Below are 23,241 nucleotides of genomic sequence, written 5' to 3' on the forward strand. Positions count from 1 at the left end.
GCCCGCGCGTTCAGTCTTCCTAAGCACAATCATCGCGGAAACAAACCAAATCGTTATCTCCCCATTGTATATATACAATGCGAAACGCACACGTTGAGGTACATTTTTTTATAAATACTTATTTTGTCTTATCTTTCCTCATTTTGAAAATGTCTTATTATGCAAACAACATTTTAGTCAACGCATACATTAAACCTACCTTATATGTAGACATAATCTACTCTTCTATGAAATTTAAAATATTTAATAGCTATTTGATAAACATAATATGTAGTAGTGCAGGTTTGAAAGCATAATTATTATTGTTATAATCTGCAGTATACTATATTATGCATATTAATATATTATTGCATACATCACTTTTTTGTACTACATATTTAGTTATAAATCAATTTTGATGTATCGTTAAATATCATGTTACCACGTTATATTTTTTTTTATAAGCTAATTTTTTATTGTTTTGAAAGAAATTTAAAATTTGAATTATGTCAGAGGTAGTTTTAAACCAATAACTATATTGAATTTTATATTATCAATTATATTTTAAAAAATAACTTAAGTTAATTTGAAAACAAAAATCTACTCTTATTTTGAAACCATACGTATACATTGTTATTAGAGCTCATTTAGGATGTATCGTTAGGAATTTAATTAGTTATAGTTTTAAATCATATACAGGTATATGATTAGAGGGTAATACATATTATAGTAAATATGTTTATTAATATTTTAGTTGAAATATAAACTAAATTATTTCTCATAAAATATCCTTTTTATTTGCTCGTGTGTTTGGTATACATTTTTAGAGGGAAATATTATTGAAAAACGGATGGATTCAAAACAATTGGTACATATCTACATACATTTAAAACAATTTAATTATCACAGCCGTTCAGAGGGGTTGAATGGTAGGTACGTGAGAATAGCCGTTGAAATGGCTAAAACCTAAGCTCGGGAAACCGATAAAAAACTATGTACGTACATTTAACAGGTTATTGTTTTTTGGGAACGGTAATACCAAACCACTCGATTTGAGTGCACTCCCCTCTCGGTAAAATAAAAAATAATTGCGTGGTCAGTTAAGGATGATTATTGTAAGTACGGCTTTTATGTTAACATTATGCAAAGGTCCGAGTAAAGTGAAAAACCGTAAGCCACCATGTACACTAAAAAGGGGCACATAATAACAGTAAAAAGTAAAAATAAAATTACAATATGTAATGACGTTTTCCCCACCCTCTCTAGTTTTCGGTTTTTGGAAAATTAAAGGACATTGTCGAAGGGATCGGATATAAAAAGGAAACTGTCCTAAATCAGCCACTTCAAAGCATGTATAGCGCGTCTCTCTCAGGTGTGCTATATTTCCACGGTAATCAAAATCGACCGTAAACGCTAATCCTGTGACTGTGCTTCCATCGTGTTGCCGCATCCCAGTGCATCTCTTGTACAATGCACTGTTCGTCAAAGGACCGATAAAATAAATTAAGCTTAAAATAATAAACGCAAAGGCGCAACCGGCCCAGTTTCCCATGCGGTTTCACCATCAGCTTTTATTCATATATTATTATAATCATCGAACAAAAACATACATACGCAAAAAGCCCTCTCGAAAATATACCGTGTAAATAAACAACCCTTCAATGGTGATGATCATTTTCCTAACTTAAAGATCGCATGACTACGCTATCGGTATCGTATACACGCCATAGTATTCTGTATTTTAAATAAACATTTTAGCTATATTATATTATGCTGAATAGGTATGTAATGCAACAATTATATTTTATAGAAACGTTGTCTTAAAAACTCTGACATTGTACGTTGTTTTTTTTTGTACAATTAACGTTTCTATTATGCAATATGCATATTATATTTTTGGAAAATTATCAATAATAATACAATTTTCTTACAATATAATATTATTATACCAACCATATTATATAATAATTCTCTGATTTTTAAATATACATTAATATTAACACATTATGTACGATCAAATTATTATAAATCAACACAATGTAACAATTAAATAATGTTATTACAATAATTAGTAAATAGTAATATATATTTTTACTTGTAAAAAATATATATTCTCATAAAAATAAAATAACAAAGCCGTAATATATAATATATTTTTAATTCAGCAATAAATTATTATTATGTTTCTACTTATAAGTACCTACTAGATTAATTTCTAAAATAGTTTTTAATATTTGTAGTAATAATTTGTTGCCGATAATGATTAACTTACTAATATAATAATATAGTATATTATGGTTAAATAAATTTTTAAATTTTAAACTTTTAATATTGAAACACCTATTAAACAGCATATTAGCTGCCATTTTAAATATTAATAGTAAGTAGATACCCACTTTTGCATTTTTGTTTTTAAATTAAAGTGAATATTCTGTATGCAATAATATTTAGTGCTCGAGTTGTTTTATATTAAATTTCATGCCCGCCAGATAAATTGGCTGTTATTAAATCATTTTTATCTTCTACACATAGATATATAATACAGATACCAACGACCGCTTAATAAATTTCATTAAATCGTTACATGCAATCCGTATTATTTTTTCGAAAATTGCTGATTGCGAATTTCCTTTAATGGTTTCTGGCCGTTATACTGCCGGGAGTCAGGACACGAAAAAGATATCTTTCCCCGTCACATTTACCCTTCAATCTTTATTCAAAAGAGATTAAAAACAGAAAGGAAAAAAATTAAACAAACAAAACGAATATAATATAATAATGGTTGCGTAAAAATACCCCAACCATTAACCTATGTCGGTCACGGTTGTCCGAGTGCAAATCGTACAGTATCAAATTGTCGCTATTATAATTATTATCATCCGGAATCCGTCTTTACACTGTCCCCGTAACCTAACCGTTTAAATTATTCAGAACAGATGTTATTGCGTTTTAAAGGATTAGCTTTTACCTAATGATTTTATAAAAAGACAACCATGAAAATCGTCACCGGAGTTGCGAAACCCTATGTAAATAGCCGTTTCTCTACAACAACGTATTTATTATAATATTATTGCACTAGGTATCTTTTTTTACACTCAGTCTCTCTCTTTAACGAGATTAATGGATTTATTTTTCTTTGACACCCAAACATCATTATGAAGAGCTTAATACTTATTGCCTGTGTGTTTTCGTTATATTTTTTTATCTCTTAAGTGCCGAACCGTGTCGGAAGCTCGTACAGGCCCGTCAACCTCGCCAGTGACTCGTCAATTGACGGCAAAAAGATATAGGACCATTTCCTAAATGGAGTATTGAGCTATATATACTATACATATTTATACGTTTGATTAATGGTATATTTCTGAACTTTTTTCCGGCCAAGACCGATTGTTTTGTGAATGGATTCAATAAATATAATATTTTTGCTCTTCCATAATAATGTTAATGTATTAATATGGTATATATTATGTTTGACATTTAAAATAAATACTCTCTACAGTGGCTTAATAGAGTTATTATATCTGTAATATCGTTAAATGTATCATGCAATTAAATTAATAGATACTAGTGTTTAACTTTTTAACTTATACACATGTTTATATATGTCTTAAAATATATATATATAATTAATAATATATGATTAAGTGCATAATGTACCTAAATAATGCACTTTCAATAATTACGAGAGTTCTTCTGAAGTAAAAAAAAAAATGTTTAATAATAGTTGTACTTTTTGTAAGAAATATAAATTTAAATATTAGGTACCTATAATAATTATTGTTTTTAACATTCTCGTTAAATTGACTTTATTACCTACTAATTTCATATAGGCAGAGTGTTCGATATTAAGATGTTGTTTTAATTATGTTAATACACGAATAATGATTTTAATGATATATTCTTAACTCCATACATCCTAAGAAAACGATTATACTATAAAAGTAACAACATATATTTACAACTAATTTACATAATAAAGTGGTAACATAAAACATGTTGTCGTATTATAAATACTCGTAACTTATTTTAGAAAAAAATTCTCTTAAGAATAATACGCTGTTAATATGTAACAACTACTTCACATGAATAATAATACTATACTATATAATAATAATAATAATAGTCGATAGAAAATTGTTTGCGTCCGACAATATAACATTTAGGTATGATACAGATATAATAATAATATTATCGAGCTTTGCAGCAGTATTAAAATTAATTATTTGATTGGATATCGGTAGGCGCCTGTATTACAGGATTATTAAATTTTCGAAAATAAATTTATACTGAGTGCTCGAGAGACTTAAATTTTTCGATCGTTAGTACAGTAGAAAAATCTTTAAATTGCAATGTCTCGCAATAAACAATTTAACGACCGGAAGTAAAACGATTGTGCGAAATCAAAATTTTGACGTACACAGTGTAAACAAAATCTGAATTCGATTTAAATACTAAATATACCAGTCCCTTACATACACACACACACGTACACTGAGGAAAGCCGAAACGGAAAACAATAGGTGGCATTGCATTACATTGTATCGCCGACACGACGTCGTACGATTTTCCGTCTCGGCGGCATCTCCTGCAACACCGCGCCGGCGACAGCGTAGAGTACGACAAATCTATATAGCATATTATTATTATTATATATATACATATTATACATTTTACAGTGTACAATAAACGTACACATATATACACATATATGAGTGGGCGTGCGGACGTGAGGGGGTCGTGGAAAATTTATAGAAAACGCGTCGGCCGCACGCGCCCTTTGACAAGCGAATAATTAATGATTCCGCACTCGGCTGCGGCCTCGGCGTAGTTTGTTAATTAACGGCTAGTCGATATTATATGGAAATCGTATTATTATTAAAATTATTATTACTATTATCATTGCAATTGCTATTATAGTCGTCCGTCACCGCACTGTATACACAATATTACACTCGCGGAGGCGCCAACGGAGGTATGATATTGCCATTGTGTGTTCTCCGCCGTATAGTGTATTATAATATTATTATCATTTATAATATAATACTCTCATTCGTCCTCAACGAAACGCGAACGTCGCACACTATACAATAATAATATTATTGTTATTAATCATCCAGCCGATTTCGCGTCTGCAGCTACGTTTTGGCAGTCGTTTTTTCAGGTCCGTCACAGATTTCTGTGACAATTTTACTCGACATCCACGATAATGCACCACCATTCGTCCCTGTACCGACTAAAATATCGGTAATACACTTAACACCATCCAACATCACTATATCCAATTCATAAAGCGTTTAAATTTCGCTATCGCAACTCGATAAACAATATTATTTTTTAAGACTTACATTTCAAACTGGTATTTTTAATATAAAATGTATTTATTTTTATTTAAAAAAAATTATAAAAAGTAATATTATACTATTTAACCTTTAGCACTAAGTTTATCCAAAATAATTGTATTATATTATTTATTTGATTTAGGTACCTATACTACAATTTAAATAAATATTAAACGAGCGTTTTATCATGATAAAAACACGCGTCTAATATTACAAATTATTGTTAGTACAGCATTCGCGTTTTTAACAATAGCCTTAAAACCCATGGTTAAAACATAATCGTTCTAGATTTATATCAAAGTACAAATCATATGTCCTAAACTAACAAAGATTAATATTTTTCTCGTCCGGCTTTGTTGTGGATACATCATGATACTATCTTCTAGAAAAAAGGACCCTACTTAACACGATTGTCTGTTGTCACTATTCTTACCACCCTTCAGTGTATACCATTGCGTTGGCTTTGTTATTTAAATATTATCCCACAAAATTAAGTATTAATTTAACATTGTTGTCATTATATATCATAGATAACTGTCGAAATATTACGTCAAAAGGTACAGTTGTATAGAACAAAAACATTAAAAACAATTATTTATTTTTTAATAATACCAAGCACACAGTATATAATATATATGAGTGAATGATAAATGAAAAAACATGACGAGAAAGGTCAAAGGAATGAATACATTTTGAATAATTAATCCGTTAGAACTAATATTATATATTAGCCTTTTATTTAGACCAGTGCAAATGTAAATAATGTTTTTAAATATTAGTGTTTGTATTTTGTTAACACCACAATTATAATGGTAATACAATAAGTCATATATATATATATATATATATATATATATATATATATTGTATTTTGTATACGATACGTAGGTATATAAAAGCAGGACGAAGGTGTACAACATGGTCCTATTATACCAAATAGGACCAAAACCTATTATATCTGATGGTGATAAAAAAATATTTCAAATCGTAAAATATAATTTAATAACCTTTGCTTGTTAAATTGTATTTTGAATGGTCAATATTAATATTTAGAATTTTAATAAAAGATATAAAATTATTATTATTTTAACATATATATAAAAAAAACAAACAATATTTCATAAAGTTATAAATTAATTAATTTTATGGTTGTTTTATTCAGAGTATAATTATTGAATATATGAATTATACGAGTAATAAACATTTGATTTTTACTGCTTAACAATTATTTCTTTCATTTCTAAAGATATTTATATTTATTTTTTATTTTTATTTCTAATCATTTTTGTTAATAATAAATTAACGTATTAATTTTAAGAACCAACTTATCATTGCATTATATAGATAATTACTTATTGTAATAAGTATCGATATTAACGATGGAAAAATATATAAAAAAAAGTATTGTAAATAATGTATAAAAAAAATGAAATTTTATAGTGTATTGAAATCCAAAATAAAATGTTTTAAAATTTAATATTGTATAACTAATATCCCACTTGCTTAAAGAAAAATTAAAAATATTTTCTATATTGAAACTTGAAAATAACTATTTACTTTAAAAGTAATAAAGAATTTATACAACTAATTTAGTTCAAAGAATACAAATGAATTGACAAGTTACAATTATCAAAATTATAAAAAAAAAAAATAACCATATTTTCCTTATTATTTTATTGAAAACGTTGTTGTTTCTGTCTATATTACAGACCTCTTAGTAGATTTCCAGTGCGATCAGTTGGGTAACTGAGTCATATATATGATGCGGTATACACACTAAAATATTAATATAATTGGTCCTTGCCTAGCGATCCGTATATTATGTTAAGTCTACAATCGTTGTCGCCCTATTGGTGGTATATATGATTAAAGTCGTCTCTGCAAGGAAACTCGTGTAATTTATTCCAAGTTGCATATAAATATCCGCACGATTAATTTGACTAATAATATTCGGCCCCGGTCGTTCTAACGATTCCTTTTGAACAGGATCGCCGGCCTGGAAATGTCTTGCTAATTGCTTAATGAAGAAAACCATCTAAGACAAATTCAATGACTGCGTTCGCACTCACCAGTTTTTTACAGTATATAGGTACCATTAAAATCTATCGCAAGCCATTTAATCGAAACATGTATAATGTACATAACGGGTCCCACGTTTCCGATTTACGGTCCATAAGACATTGCTGCTAACTTAAAACTATTTAGACAACAAGAAACCCTTTTTATGTATTAGTGTATGTTACGCCAACTGGCGATGGGAACAATAGTTATATTCTTTAAATTATACTTATAACTCGTTAAAAAAAAAAAATTATAAAGTTAGTGAAGGATTGGATACATCTAACTGTTTATTTGTTTATGGCACACTTCTATTTTATCAGTTGAAATAAAATGTTAAATTAAAATTAAAATATTTTTAATTTTAATAATCATGTCACGTTATTTGTATTGAAATTTGGATCATATTATACACTTTGTGTACTTAATTATTATATTTTACTAAGTGAAAATTATGTTACTAAAATTTGAAAAAAATAATATGATGAATCAATTGGCGACATAATTTACATAGTTATTTTAATAGTTGTCAAATATTATAATGCATTATTTACTAATTGTTATTAGTTAATACGTTAGAAAATAAATATACAATTTTCATAATACAATTTTTAAATTATCAATATGTTTTTGTTTATTTTATTTAAATAAGGTGGTAACCGTAAATCATAGTATATATAATATATATATCTCAATTAAAACATAGATATTATAGATTTTGACTCATAATGAATTACTCGGTTATACTATTTCGTAGTACATTAAGTTAATAATTGAGAACTGAGATATACTTTATCCATGGTAATTTATCATAAACATTTATCAAACTTTCAATAACATGTTAAGTATATTATATTTAAATATTTAAAAAAATATTTTTAAATTAAATATAAATATATATATATATGTTTAATTTAAAAGAAAGGTTTGCATTCTTATAATAATATTATTGAAATAAAAACAAACAAACGGCTTAGCAGTGTATTAAATGCGAGCTGCGACTAGAATAATACTTTATGCTTTATTCCTATACTAAGCGTATATGTTGGTCGAAATAGTATTACATCATTGCTCAAACAAGATGATTTTTATCTTACATTAGAATTAAAAAAAAAAAAAATAGTAAAACTAAAATAAACAGCTAGACATGGTGAATCACCGATTACGTTTTACCTACCCATTTAGTTGTACAATGGACCACACTACGGCAATTTATATTTTACACGGTGGTGAGGCGTGTTCGTCTACGAAATAATTCGAAACAACTTCGCTCGACCTACGTAATAAATACATCGATCTTCTGGCGATAGGGTCGCCGCCGTACCACCGGGGGAAAGGACTCGCGATAGTATTATACTTAATATATCGCTTCTATATTTTTCTCGGAACGGTTGATCTTTTTTTTTTTTTTTTTGTTTGAAACCGCCTCCTCCAATCGCGTATATTATTATAATGACATTTTTCCCAATGCATATATCATACGTTATACCTATATAATATTATATAGTATATACTTTAAGCCATACAAAGCGGAATGACTCACTCTATATACACTGTCCCTTTCAACAGGTGCACTGTTATTATTATACATATACATATGTATTTATATTGTACATACTGTGTTTGTGTGTGTGTATTTATGTACAATTTTTACAACGGCGGCAGCGTCTGAAACACCGCCGCTGACACACTGGCTCGGCATTTCTTCGCATCGCATCGCACACACACATACACAAACATTGATGATTCATCAACCGGCTCGCGGGAAGTGCTTGAAAAAAGTGGTTTAACGCACACGTGCAATTTTATAAACACGAGAAGACCTATTATAATATTATCGTCCATAGTAAAACCACGTAAATGAATCATCCGTATAAATTACACGGTAATAATAGGTATTATTTACAAATTAGTTATTTTTTTTAAAAACGTAATACTTGTCTAGTATAATATATTATAATTTATAATACATCATATTATTGTGATTGGATAAATTGTAATAACTAAACTTTTCATGTCAATGTTAAGTACATACATTTACTGCACAAGTTACAAAATAACTATGAAAATATTAAGACATAAATTAATAAAATATTATTTAATAACAAAATTGCTTAGTTCTAACTTAAACATATGTATATTAATATTAAATATTAATATTAAAAGTTCCTTTAAATTAATAGTAGTATTTTAAATTGTAAGTTCAAAAAATATTAAACATTTTGGCTATGATAATAACCGATAAAACATATTATTACAATAGTTCAAAAACAAGAGGACGATAAAGAAATAAATCATCAATTTATAGCCATACCGTTATTCATGCATATAATATATTATTTGATTATTTTGATTTGATACTTATCTTTTTGCAATTTATAATTTTTAAGTTTTTAATGAATTTTTAATTTTATTTCCAATAAATAAAAAAATATATTTAATAGTGACTAAACTAGATGAAACAATGAATAAAATGTTAACAATAGTTTTATTTAATACATACTTTTATATTTGTACCTTCGATTAAAATAATTATTTAACTATTATTAAATATTATTCGAAAATATCTATACTACAAGATTAGTTCATTGATAACTAATTAAAGTTTCATAATAGACTAATCATATAGGTGGTATATCTAATATTAATAATCACATATTTTACAATAAAAATAGTCCCGTGTTTCTTTGAATGAATCATAAATGTGTTATGTGTATAACCATAAGTTAATATCAAAACAGTTTTATTTAACAATACATTTAATTGAAATAAAAAAAACCTAATAACATCATTTTCTTAAAATAAATACTAGGAAAAACAATTGTCAGTTATCAGTATAAATATATAAAGCAATTTTCAATGGTCACGTTAAGTTAAATGTAATATTATGCGTGCCTAATTCGATGTTCGTTTTTATATTATTGTAAGTTTGGTCAAGATAAAAATTGTTAGAAGTTGTGAAAACCACATTTTAATCCATCTCTTATGATTATTAAAATAAGCATAAGAATTGATTACATTTTTACTAGTGATTTTTTTTTTCTGCAATTCATTATTTTGTACGTGTAATATTAGCGCGTATAAGGTGTCAAATAGGACTACTGAATTCAACGTGTATCCACTGTATCCAGTAAAAATAAAATCCAACGACGGTGACATCATATTATTGCACTGTAAAGTGCGGTGTGCCAACACCCGTCACTGGACCCACGTGTCGTGATGGCGGCCTAACATAGTAATAAATAGTACGATTTAACAGAAGATCAACAAAACAGCGTATATAATTAAAATTGTATATGCGCGTGTGAAAAAAAAATCACGAGTTGACAAACGCAACCGAGTGTAAAAAAATAATAATAAAAAAACATTATTAATAGTTATTTAAAGAAACCACATGTTCCGAACAATGTTTCAAACAAATAATTGCGATAGTTGCAGGGTTCAAAAACCTTTAATATTATTTCACATTAAGACCTATAATGTACGTGCTTTTTTTAAAAAAAAAAAAAAACCACTAGGTAATATAAACAATATTATATATTATGGTCTGAGTTTTATCTTAGAATATATTATTGTCTATAGTAATAATATGAACTCAATTCAACTTAACATATGTTTGTTTTCTTTTGGCGCGAATAAATTGTACGCAAAAGCCTATAAGTAGGTAATATTAAGAAATAAATTTAATTGTAATAATATTTGTGTTGTCAAAATAGTTTATTTTAATTTTATACACAAGACAATATTATTACAGTTCATAATGTGTACAATAATAAAACAATATAAGGACATATTTTTAGAAATTAATAAAACTAATAAATTATATTAAAAAAAATAATATTAAATAAATGTTAAAAACCACGTTGTGAGGAAATCATTCATTAATAACATATCTCAATTGAAATGTGAATATGTCTTAAAATAATGTAAAATCTATTTAATTATCAAAAAATAAATAAAAAATAATAATAATAAATAAATAAAATGTTGCAACTTGCAAATATTTATTAAGTCAGCTGTATATTTGTGTGAGTAGTATAAAGACTAGGTATATACTATTTTAAGTAAAATTAATTTTTGTTGATAACATAAAGAAAACATAGTTTTATCGTAATAAATGTATGATGGCCTCGTTGTATCAATTCACAGATTATTCAAATTTGAATATTTTTAAAATTGTATTAAAAATATACAGTAATAATTTTGATAAATATTATTAATTAATAAATTATTATCGAAAAATAGTGAAGTAATATGTACTTAAATTTATAAACTTTAATGTGCCGTTATATACTGCACTTATAAATACTTACTGATTAGCCAACTGTCTTTTTTAAATGAAAAACAGAAAACATATCATTACACCGAGTCTTAAAAAAAATATCAGTTCTTAAAAGCAATTTTTGAGCATTAGTGTTCATTCTACTACAAATAAGAAAATGTTAATATGAAATCTAAATATTTTATTTGAAAAAATGGAGAGAATAATAAAAAAAAAGGAACTATCCGAATAGATATTTAAGTATACATATTATATCCTAACTTTGAAGTGGGTTGCAAAATGATTTACTACGTGTTTCAGACAATATAATAATAATATGTATACCTTTAATTATTATGGTTCTTCGTTTTCCCAAAAGCCCATACTCTGGGAAAAACGAAATACGGCAAACATCGGATTAGTGTCTTGAGTATAATATAGTTGTATACGTACACCGCGTGTTTAGCAGCACATTTCGTCACCACAGTGTTTCAGTTCGTTAGAAAACAAAACCCCCGTCGAAGGATTATCATTACAAAGCGCAAACCCCATCACTGTTTAAGCAACCCTTTTTCTATATATCCTCGCCGAGTAAAAGCTCATATTTTAATCCTTCATATTATTATACACACACACACACACACACATATATATATTATATAATATACCTACATTAAACACATGTATACGATACGATGCTCTAGCGTCAACCACCCTTCCTCCCCGGGGAATATTAAACTCTTTACGGGCACAGCAGACTACGATACATGATGTCTTTTACCGGTATAACGAACGGTAATCTCTCTATTCGATTACACAGCACTCTGTTCCCATTCTCGAGATGCATCGCAGTACACTAAAGACACACGCGCGGTAATAGGTTTGTGCCAGTCGACTTAATACGAGTTTGAAAACTGTTTTGTGCGCTCTTTAAATTATTGCCAAAGTTTTCATTCGTATTTAAGCTTCCTGGACATTACGTAGAACATTATGTAATGTGTGTGAGTGTGTTTTTTAAGGAAATGTTTATTATTAGTTTGTCCACAGTTTAATATTAAAACTGTCGTGCACTATATTGTAAAATATGATTTAAACTCTGAAAAAAAACTCCATTAAAATTGGACAAAAATAACAAATAATAAATCCCTATGTAGGACACGTATATTCATCATCATATTATTATTATTATTGAACCTGACGCTTATTAAAGGTAACTTTTTAAAGTGAAATGTATATTTTTACAAGTACTTTACTAACATTTTTATGTTTGTTTTTGTTTTTTTATTTGGTAAACTCTATATAAAAATATAAAAATAAAACCTTTAGTTTCCAGAGTTACAAAATCTATAATATTATTTAGGTAAAAATGCTCATTCACAATTTTAATAACCGTTAATAAGAAATACCTATCATAACCTGGTAACTGTGTAATATTGTTCACAAGATTTTATTCTGATCCTAAACTGTATAATAGTAAGTAATAGTTATAAAAACCAAACAATTCATGTAATATTTATTTTATGAGTTAAATAATAATAGTCATTTATTTTATTTTAAACTATAATAGTTTATACGACCCTTTATTTTAATATTATGTTTTAAATTTTAAATTTAATATTTAACCTCCAATAATTATCGGAAATATGATTAAGGTAATACAAATGAAAAAAAAATAATTTAGATAATGATATTAAAACTAAACAATATTTAGTTTTCAAAAAATGTAAACACGGGTCGTTGCATGCTTTCCCGTTAATGGGTTATCTTATATATGTATACAGCGTATGAAATGCTTATACACAGAGTGGTAGAAAGGAAAAACATGAACCAACTTAAAGATACCACTGAATCTAGACTATAGTGGATGTAATTTTGTGGACGAAAATCCATATTCAGTGAGAAAATATGTTAATACAAAAACCTATGTGTTTGGTCGATCGTCAAATAAATGTTCGTAGGGAGTCGGCGTTCAGTCCATTAAGCTAATAGGCAGTCACCTCTTGTCGGAGTGTTTCCTACGCGCGAAAAGGGACGAATCCGCGGGCGATAAGAGAATATTATAAACCCGGCAACGCCGTGCTCCACCGCCACCCCTCGAGCGAGTATTTAATTATAAGCATTAAGTTGTCAGCGTCATCGTCGGGCGGTGGTCATTTGCGGAAGCTTAGCAATAGTATACCCGCGCGCAGTATTTGCATTTAAATCCTCTACGGTGGAACGCGCACGTATATGTGTGTGAAACTTCCGGCGGCGTTTTGAGTTTAGTCTCGGTATCGTCATTATCATCACGTCAAACCGGCGGTATTAAACGTGTGTCCTTTTCCACAAAAAGGACACACGAGATCTTCCATGGCCCGGTCCTCTCCTAAATCCTTTACAGTACAGTTGTGCGTTCGGTGTTTGTTCAAAAGACCCTTTTGTACAGACGAAGTAGGTCGTCGGACCGACGACGGCGACGGTAGTGGTATAGCAGTGATGGCGGCGACGCTAATTAATTTATAAGCCGCGACCACGAGGTATTTAAGTGCGTATCAGAGGGTTTTCGTGTAAACACGCATATGTTGGGCGTCCGTCGAAATTCATATACAATATATTATGCATCGCCACTTAACCGTTAACAACGGCAGGATAGCTACCTTAAATATAATACTCGTCCATCAAAGTATTAATCTACAGTATAATAATATGATATACACACAATATTATAACATGTACATTGTACATGTATATGCACATATAAGATTTAACTACGTCCACTTTTAGTCACTAATACGGTTTGAATGAATACCACTATCTACCACGTACGTCACCGCCAATTTAAAGTTTTAAACAGTATAGAGACTCTGCAATATATACTATATAATAGTATATTACAATGTTGTTTCTATTCACAGGATATAATATATTGAATAAATAAGCTATTGGAAAATAGGCAAAAAACAAATTTAACGAAGAAAAGTTCAATAGTTGAGTATTTCATTTTTTTTTTTTTTTTTTTTTTAAGTATAAATAACGTCGAGGTAGGTACTATAGGTACGAACATGATGACATACGACCGTTTATGACAAAAAACCAATCGTTTATGACAAAACCTCGTCTAATAATGGTAGTTTATGGTGTACAGAACAATGACTTTTATAATATAATCGTTCTTACTAAATTGCTAAACATGCATTCATTAATTACAGTCTTTGTTGGCTTTCGGAGCGTCTTATCGACGTCGTTTTTGCTAGTGACCAAAGTTTCCGGCGTCCGGAAAATTTAATTTTCATCAAAGAATTTCAAAGTTTGATGAATACAACAACGACCCTCCAACTACAACAATGGCGGTGCACGCGCGTGTGTGTATATGTGCAGCGTTTGTAATTGTCACGTAGTGAATCCGTCGCAAAGGGATACAAACAAAGTCCGGTTTTAATCGCCTATAATTATACCTGCAGCAGAACATTTGCATACGAAATATATTAACATGTCGGCAGCGGCACTATCCTCGACCCTTTTACTACAGTCGGTGGCGCGCGGAACAGGCGCTATCTTAAGCTTTATTAATGATTGGCTTTAAACGGCGTCCTGCCGTTTATGTATCGGTGGGGACAATGGTCAACGATAAATGTTTGTTTTGTATATCAAATCCTCGTCGAAGGGAAGGAAGGAATGGCGAAAAAAAGTTGTCCAGATTATCCGAATGGGGTCACTTGATTTATGGATTGTGCCTTTAATTCCGTCCGTTATAATGTCCGGCTGACATGTTAATGGAATTGCACGTACAATTCCTATCATTATAAGTAATTCGACGTAAAGGGTGATTTTTATGGATAAGATTCGCAAGACGTCGTAGTAGTACAATTATTTCTTTTGTAAAGACAAAAAGACAGGATAACAAAAAACAGTAATCGCATATATTTTACCAGCACTCTCTTCCGGAAAGGTTTTCCATTAATTTTCAACACGATAAATATTATTATCAGTCTTGAAAAAGGTAGGTGCATAAAATCATCGTTGATTGTTCTTTTCCTTATTGTTTAACGAACAAACTGTTAAAATATTTTATCGTTAACGCAACATATAAGTATATATATATATATATATATATATATATTCATTAAACGTTTATATTATATGCATTAGTGTTACCCAACGTAATCATCCCCATTGTTGTGACTTTTAAATTATAACTGAGCAAGTGGGTGACAACAGTCTTTAATTTTTATTTGTATTTTATTTCATTTTCGTGTGCACTTCGAAGTACTTACATTTATTTCAAAAGTTAAAATTGTACTTGGCACTCGAGCTAAATCCAATATATTTTATGACTAATTTTTATTTTAAATATTTTATTGTACAGTTTGTCACATATGCTATTATATACCGAACAATATGTAAATATAATGATGCAAGAGAGAAAAATAAAATATGATTCACAAAATAAAGAAGCCTCTCGTTCGAGTCATTTCAATGTAATATTACATAGAATATACATATTTATAGCAATGATGAACCCACGTTGGGCGCCAGCCTGGCTTGCTTAGTCGTTATAGAGATCGAGTTAGTGGTCGTCACTGTCATGGCGTACTTTTCAACACTATTATATTCCAAAACAAATTATAAACAATAATATGCGCTTGATAATCTCTTTTAAGTTAAACACAAGTGCACACAAGTACACATACATACAATTATTGAATCAAAAATATAATTTGAAAGGTACTACGACAGAACTGCACACGAGTCTCACGAGTTCGGAGTTTGCCCAATACTTTGGCATTCTATTACCGTTTAAAATCGAAATTATGATCATAATGTGGCCTCAGCACAACTGTTTCACTGATCTATATAAATTATGTAGTTGTTAAAATAGTTTTGACGATTTTTTATAGTTTATAAAGCTACTTGAACATTTAACGATTTGGTATAATTTAAGTTTTTAGTTTAACCTAATATTTTTTTCATATGTTTTTGTATTATGTTGTTGTAGACTAGATTTATAAAACATAACCTTAGCACCACCTATACAAACTTTTTTATAATTTTTTTTTTATATAAATTTTCGATATGAAAACGACCCCATTGCTCGTTAACTACAAACAAACCAACAAACCGCCGTTATATTCCGACAAACGCATGCATTCACATCCGTTTCACACTTCCTCATCACTGCCATACCAAAAATGAAGAAAAAACATACACTTCCCACATCATTATAAACTACGTCGACAGATATTTGGTCATCGGTGTCCGGAGGGTTTCCTTAATTTACCACAAAAATATAATAATTGAAACCCGATACAATATTGAAGGTGCGCCTGCAGTATACTGGAAACATTGCATTTTTTTCCCCTATTGAACGCTATTTAATGGCCATCTTATACTCGTGTTCACAGCGGGATATCTATACTCTTCCCTCGGACACCGGAGTAAATCGTCCGGCAATTAGACGGTTTGGAAAGAAAGAAAAAAAAAACGTTATATATTTTTACGGACACAAAGCTATAGTGGAATGGCGGATCAAAAATAAATAATTGGACGTTGGGGAACGATAAGTCCCTGGGGCAGGTAGTTTTATTTAAAAGCGGTTTACCGAAGGGTTGACGGGGATCTAACACTGTAGACAACTTTCCATTAAACAGATTACTGTCGCTGAGATCGTTAAAACGCGTACACACAAAAAACATATAAAAACAATATTATTTTTTTATTTTTTTGTACAAAATAAAAAATAATTAAAAAAATTAATAATAAATATTATCAAGCAAACGCAGTTCAACCTACTTATTAAAATAAACTTAAACAAATAAAACGCTTAATATTCAGTACATTGTTATTTATGGAAGGCATACAATTGGCAATAAAGCCTTACATTTTTTATAACAACGACGATCATATTTATATTCAATATTGTGTTATTGATTACTATAAACACGATTATAATATTGATTATAGGGTACTCATTATTTTTTTTAATAACAAAAATAATAATCAATGTAATATTTTGTATGGGCCAAGGTAATACTATTTGCGAGCATGATAAAAATAAAGCACCGTCGATGTTTGTATATATTTATGTTAACTATATAGACCATTGAATAAGAAAAGGGGCATATAATGTTTGCAAATCGTATAGCATTGGATTACAAGGGATCAGGTTTTCGTTTTCATTGTACGGATTCCTTAGAACACAATAATCGTTTAGTTTAATGTTTTTTTTTTGTAGAATATGTTGTGGATCAATATGGTTTGTTATATTCGGGAATTGTGTGGCTCGCCCATAATTGATACTTTATTTTAAGTAACGCATTTGCATAAGAAAAATGTTTAACTCTTTTGTTTTATTATTTGAAATAGGTACACCTACCTTATGTTTATTGTGTATTATACATGTTAGTTTATAATTTATATCATAATAAAATAATATTTAATTTTTAAATTTATATCAATTTACGATTCGGATTACTCAATATTAACATAGCAGTTTGTAATTTTTTTGTCGGTAGATTTTAATTTTTTTCCATGATAAAACTTTAAATAAAAACTAATAAAAATATTGAATTTGAATTGTCAATATGAAAAATATTTCATATTAATATGAATTTTATTTATAATATAAAAGTGCCAATACTAACTAACATGCGAGTAACACAAATGTTTTATGGGTACTATTATTATTATTATTATTATTGTTATTATTATTAATATTGTTAATAATTATTATAAATTAATTAAAATCAAAATTTATAATTTACATTTAATGAAAACAATTCAATTTAAAAATATAAAAGCAGATCATAATAAATAATTATAACGTATCATGTAGTACGTAGGTAGTTATATTCGCAAGGTTTACATAATAAATCAGGCAGTTGTTATTTCGTTTATAATAAATTATATACCTTGTACCTATAATGAATGTGTGCTCGGAATATGTTTTAAGTATCCCATGGCTAACGGGCAACAGTGACCAGGTGTTAAGATAACGTTTCGTAATTTTGGTTAGTAAATTGATGAAATAATAACTATTTGGTAATATCGCTACTGAGGGTTGCCGACACTATCAGAGGGCTCGGGAAGTTTTATGTGGCTAAAACAGTTTTCCCGCCATAACATATGGGACTCACTCATGTAATATTATCGAACAAAAATTCTAGTTGGAAAAAATAACGTCCATGACATCTAAGGGTGGAGAGACACATTTTACGATTTTTCCCATTTGTTTTATATCGACAAATAGTCATAAAACACATAAAACACGGGAACGTCGGCACCTGATGTAGATAAATTTCTGAAAACTCCAGTTTCTCCTCATACAATTCTATTAGACGTATTTTTTCGACCACAATTGACTATTGTCGATAAATACGATATTCTTTTATGTCTAACAGGAAGTAAAAATAAAAAATAAGACGTATTACAGAACCCTCTGCGCTATAAATCTTCTTACTGAAAGTTCAGGCTCTTTGCAGGATACACTCGAAAAAAATCCAAATATAACGAGGGCTCGATATATAATATTATACAATATATTCTCAGTTTAATGCTTTATTAATGACTAATCCACAAATGGAGCATAACGGAAATATATATGAGAAGATTTATTACACAACTGTGTCCAATCGTATAATTTATAAAAGATATTCGATTAAATGATTTGTTAACATTTAATGTTATTTAATAGGTAAGCTGCAAAAGCCCTTAATTATGACTTATTTATTTTATATTAATAATACCCACGTTATGATGGCATATAAGTATTTAACGTACAGCATATCGATTGATTATAACTAAAACAAAATATTAAATTTATATTTAATATTACTATCGGTGTATTCTATATTATATTATACGAGATAGATCCCCCATCGCTCACCGATAAGTCACCATGGTGTTGAGATGATCTACTTTATTCCAAGGCCAAAAATCTAAGTAATAGGCATTTTTATTCTATCTTATAATCAAGACTTCAAACATATATTTTAAATTCGTAAAAATAAGTTAATCCATAATATGATTAGTTTATTAATTCAATTAAAATATAATATAATATAATATACTCGTAATCAAAAGTAATTTTAGTTACATTATTATAATTTATAGTTTGTCTATTATAATAAGTACCATTATTCAAATGATTGATATTTAGTTTAACTGCTTCAAATTTTTAATAATAAAATAACTGTTGGTTTTAAGATGTAACAATTGGATACATTATAAGCTTCATCATCATCATTACGTATATTGAGTAATTATTGTATATTATATTCATTTGAAAATATTATGTTAATTTAATTTTTTTTTGATTTCTTTAAGTTAGTTATATAACTGTTTAAATAAAAATAATTGTATAATGTATTTATCATATAATGTAACTCATCCCTTAAACCAAACCCAGACAAAAACAATTTAATTTATGCATTTTTAAGATCAAATTATTTGTTTACCAACAATTAGAGTAAACAATTAAAATCAAACAACAAATTCAAATTCAATAATAATTTCTTGTTTTTTAATATTATTTTAATAATATACTACTATAATTTATTTATTATATCTAGTCTAATATTAAAATAACAGTGTAATAAATTGTATCTACTGTATTGTGTATTGAATAATTTACATGACAATGATTAATGATTTGATATAATATGGTTTATGGACGCATTTATTTGTTCAAAAATCAAAAGTGTACAATATAAATTATATTTTTAAATAAATATTAACTCTAGAAGATGTTTAAAATACAAATAGGTAACTCTGAATGACTAGAATTAACCACTCAATATTATTAAGTTTAATCAATGGATAGTTTATACATTCGAAACGTCTAACTATATAATATAATTTATCATCTGCACTTATTGAAAAACAATTGTTTAAAAATTATATACTCGTATTTAATAAATATAATAATAATAATAATACAAATGTTTGATAAGAAGTTTCAAGTTAAATGTATTTTATATTTATAATTCACATAAAAGCTAGAAATACGGCTTAAAAATTCAGAATTATAATATCATAATGATATTTTTTTTATTTTACTAGAATTTACTTCCAAAAAAAATCTTGAAATTTCATAAAAATTTCATAGATCAAATTCCATATTTATTTCACATCATTAGAAGCTAATTTTCCTATTGAAAATCATTTTTCAAAAAATGCATTGATTAATTAATGATCTTGAATTTATAACAGTAAAAATATAACACTATTCTGCACTGAATTATTGAGAAAACTAAAGCCAGTGAATATTGACTGTAAGTTTATCTATCATTTTGGTACTCAAAAATTCAAATAAATGGCATATTTTTAAATTCCGTTATTGAAATTTAAAAGAACTAATATTTTATTAGCTATTGAAAACATGCGTATAGATTGTGGACACAAGAAATACGAATGACTATTGGACCCCCTTGGCCGTGATGTTATGTCCACTGAATTATGTAGGTCATCACGTGTTGAATACAAAATAATGTGTTACGGACCACCACTATGGTCTTAGAGCATGTGCCAACAAAATTATCTCATAATATCGGCACTTGTGTTTTCCTTTATTTAAACGTCACCTCAACTATTGGAACGGCGCCCAAACACGTAAAACAATAAGATAGAAACTGTTAAAAATAACAAACTTTTTATCTTTTTAAACATCAATATTTAATAATAATAATATAAAATAAAAACAGTAGAGTTGGTTATTGTGGTTGTTGAATAAATACACTAATATCTATATAATAAATTATAATATTAATAATATTATCGATATAAAATATGCATTAACATTCATATAGTTAACATTTTTATAGTTTTAGCATTTATATTTTTTTGAAATATATTTTAACTTTTATATAATCATTTATTAAACTACCTACTTAGGAAATATTTATCAATTCCAAAATTATATCAATTAAAATAATAAATATTAAATAAGTTGAATTAATTGTCGCTTATAAATCCCTTTAACGCCATAATAATATATTTTAAATTCCTTTTAAAATTATATTTTTTAAATCGATCTTATAATTTTATTTTTAGAGTTTTAAACAACAAGCTGTATTAAAACCAGCACTTAATCGTTTTTTAATAACAATTTATTACATTCAATATTATGAACATCGTATAAATAAGAATAATATGTGTATAACAACTAATTTAATAGGTACGTCATAATAAAAAAGCCTCCAGCGCTATAGTTAATTAATAATGATTCAAAACTAACTCTGGTCTGCTGTGCGATCAAATTATTTATGATGCAAAGTATCGTAACTCATTATTCATAAAGTATACCTAATCTAAATTGTATGTTTTTAATAATAATATTAAAAAAAATTAATAAAAATAACTGAATATTATTTCGAGTTTATTCATAATATCTGTCATCATTAACTTAGAATAAATATACAGAGAATGTGAACTAGTATCGAAAATCACTGAATAAATTATAAGTTTGATATTTTTTTTTCCACAACAAACGTTAAAAACCATAAATATATGTATTTTTGACATTTTTAAGTGATGCTACACCCAGTTTTATGATAATTATATAATCAATGAATACGTGTTGTTGTTAAAAAGAATAAAATCATAAGACAGGAAGCGTAAGCATAATATATCATACCTCATAGTTTATATACAGCGTATACAATTATGAAGGTGTGTTTTTTACCACCTATGATCTTGAAACCGTTCCTAAAAATTTATATCGCTATAAGGTAATTTTACGAATAATCAAAACAATTCATAAATAATATACCATTCATTATTACAGTAGTTTATCGATTAGAATCACCTCCGGAAAATTTACAATTATATATAAATATATAACCAGATTGTAATATTATTGTAGTTGTCTTCCGGGAACGAGAAAAGTAATAATATATTAATATAAGTGATTCGACCACTTGTCACAACACACGTGCGTGTATAAAATAGAAAAAAAATAGTTTTAAAAAATCCGGTCGTCGAACCCTATTTTTTACATATTAAGACGTGTAATGAATGCGCAGGACCGTACGGGTCAGCGGGACAATTTCGAAAATCTACGGGCAAACCATAATCTCTGAAGTCATCTGAACACGCACGTCCACCTAGATCTATTTTACCTTCTTTTCCGTTATCGGATTATACCTTCATCACCACAACTGCTGTCAAACTATTTTTCGATTATCACTACAAAAACATTAACATAATTAGAAGATAATACACGACCGACATTATGTCACACGTGTTGCGATATCATGGAAATTGCAAAATCGCATTAGAAAATTAAAAATAACAGTTATATAACACATGTAAAATAAACTATTATTTTGCAGAAAAACGAAATTCGTGTGGTAAGTAATTCACAGCTGTATAGTAATAGATAGACAGTTAACATAGTAAAGGTCCGATTATAACCATTGTTATTATTTTAATCGGCCAACTTGTACATGAGTAATTAACGAAAACAAAAATTATATTTGATAAAATGATAATTTAAATTTATTAAAAATATTTTGTCTCTATTATTATTTATAGTATTTATTATTAGCTGAATATTTGATAGGTAATAAATAATTATTATTTCTTCCATTTTGTATGATCAAAAAGTTCACCAAATAATAATATCTAAAA

Source organism: Rhopalosiphum padi, chromosome 2 (assembly GCF_020882245.1).
Source record: "Rhopalosiphum padi isolate XX-2018 chromosome 2, ASM2088224v1, whole genome shotgun sequence".
Classification (NCBI taxonomy): domain Eukaryota; kingdom Metazoa; phylum Arthropoda; class Insecta; order Hemiptera; family Aphididae; genus Rhopalosiphum; species Rhopalosiphum padi.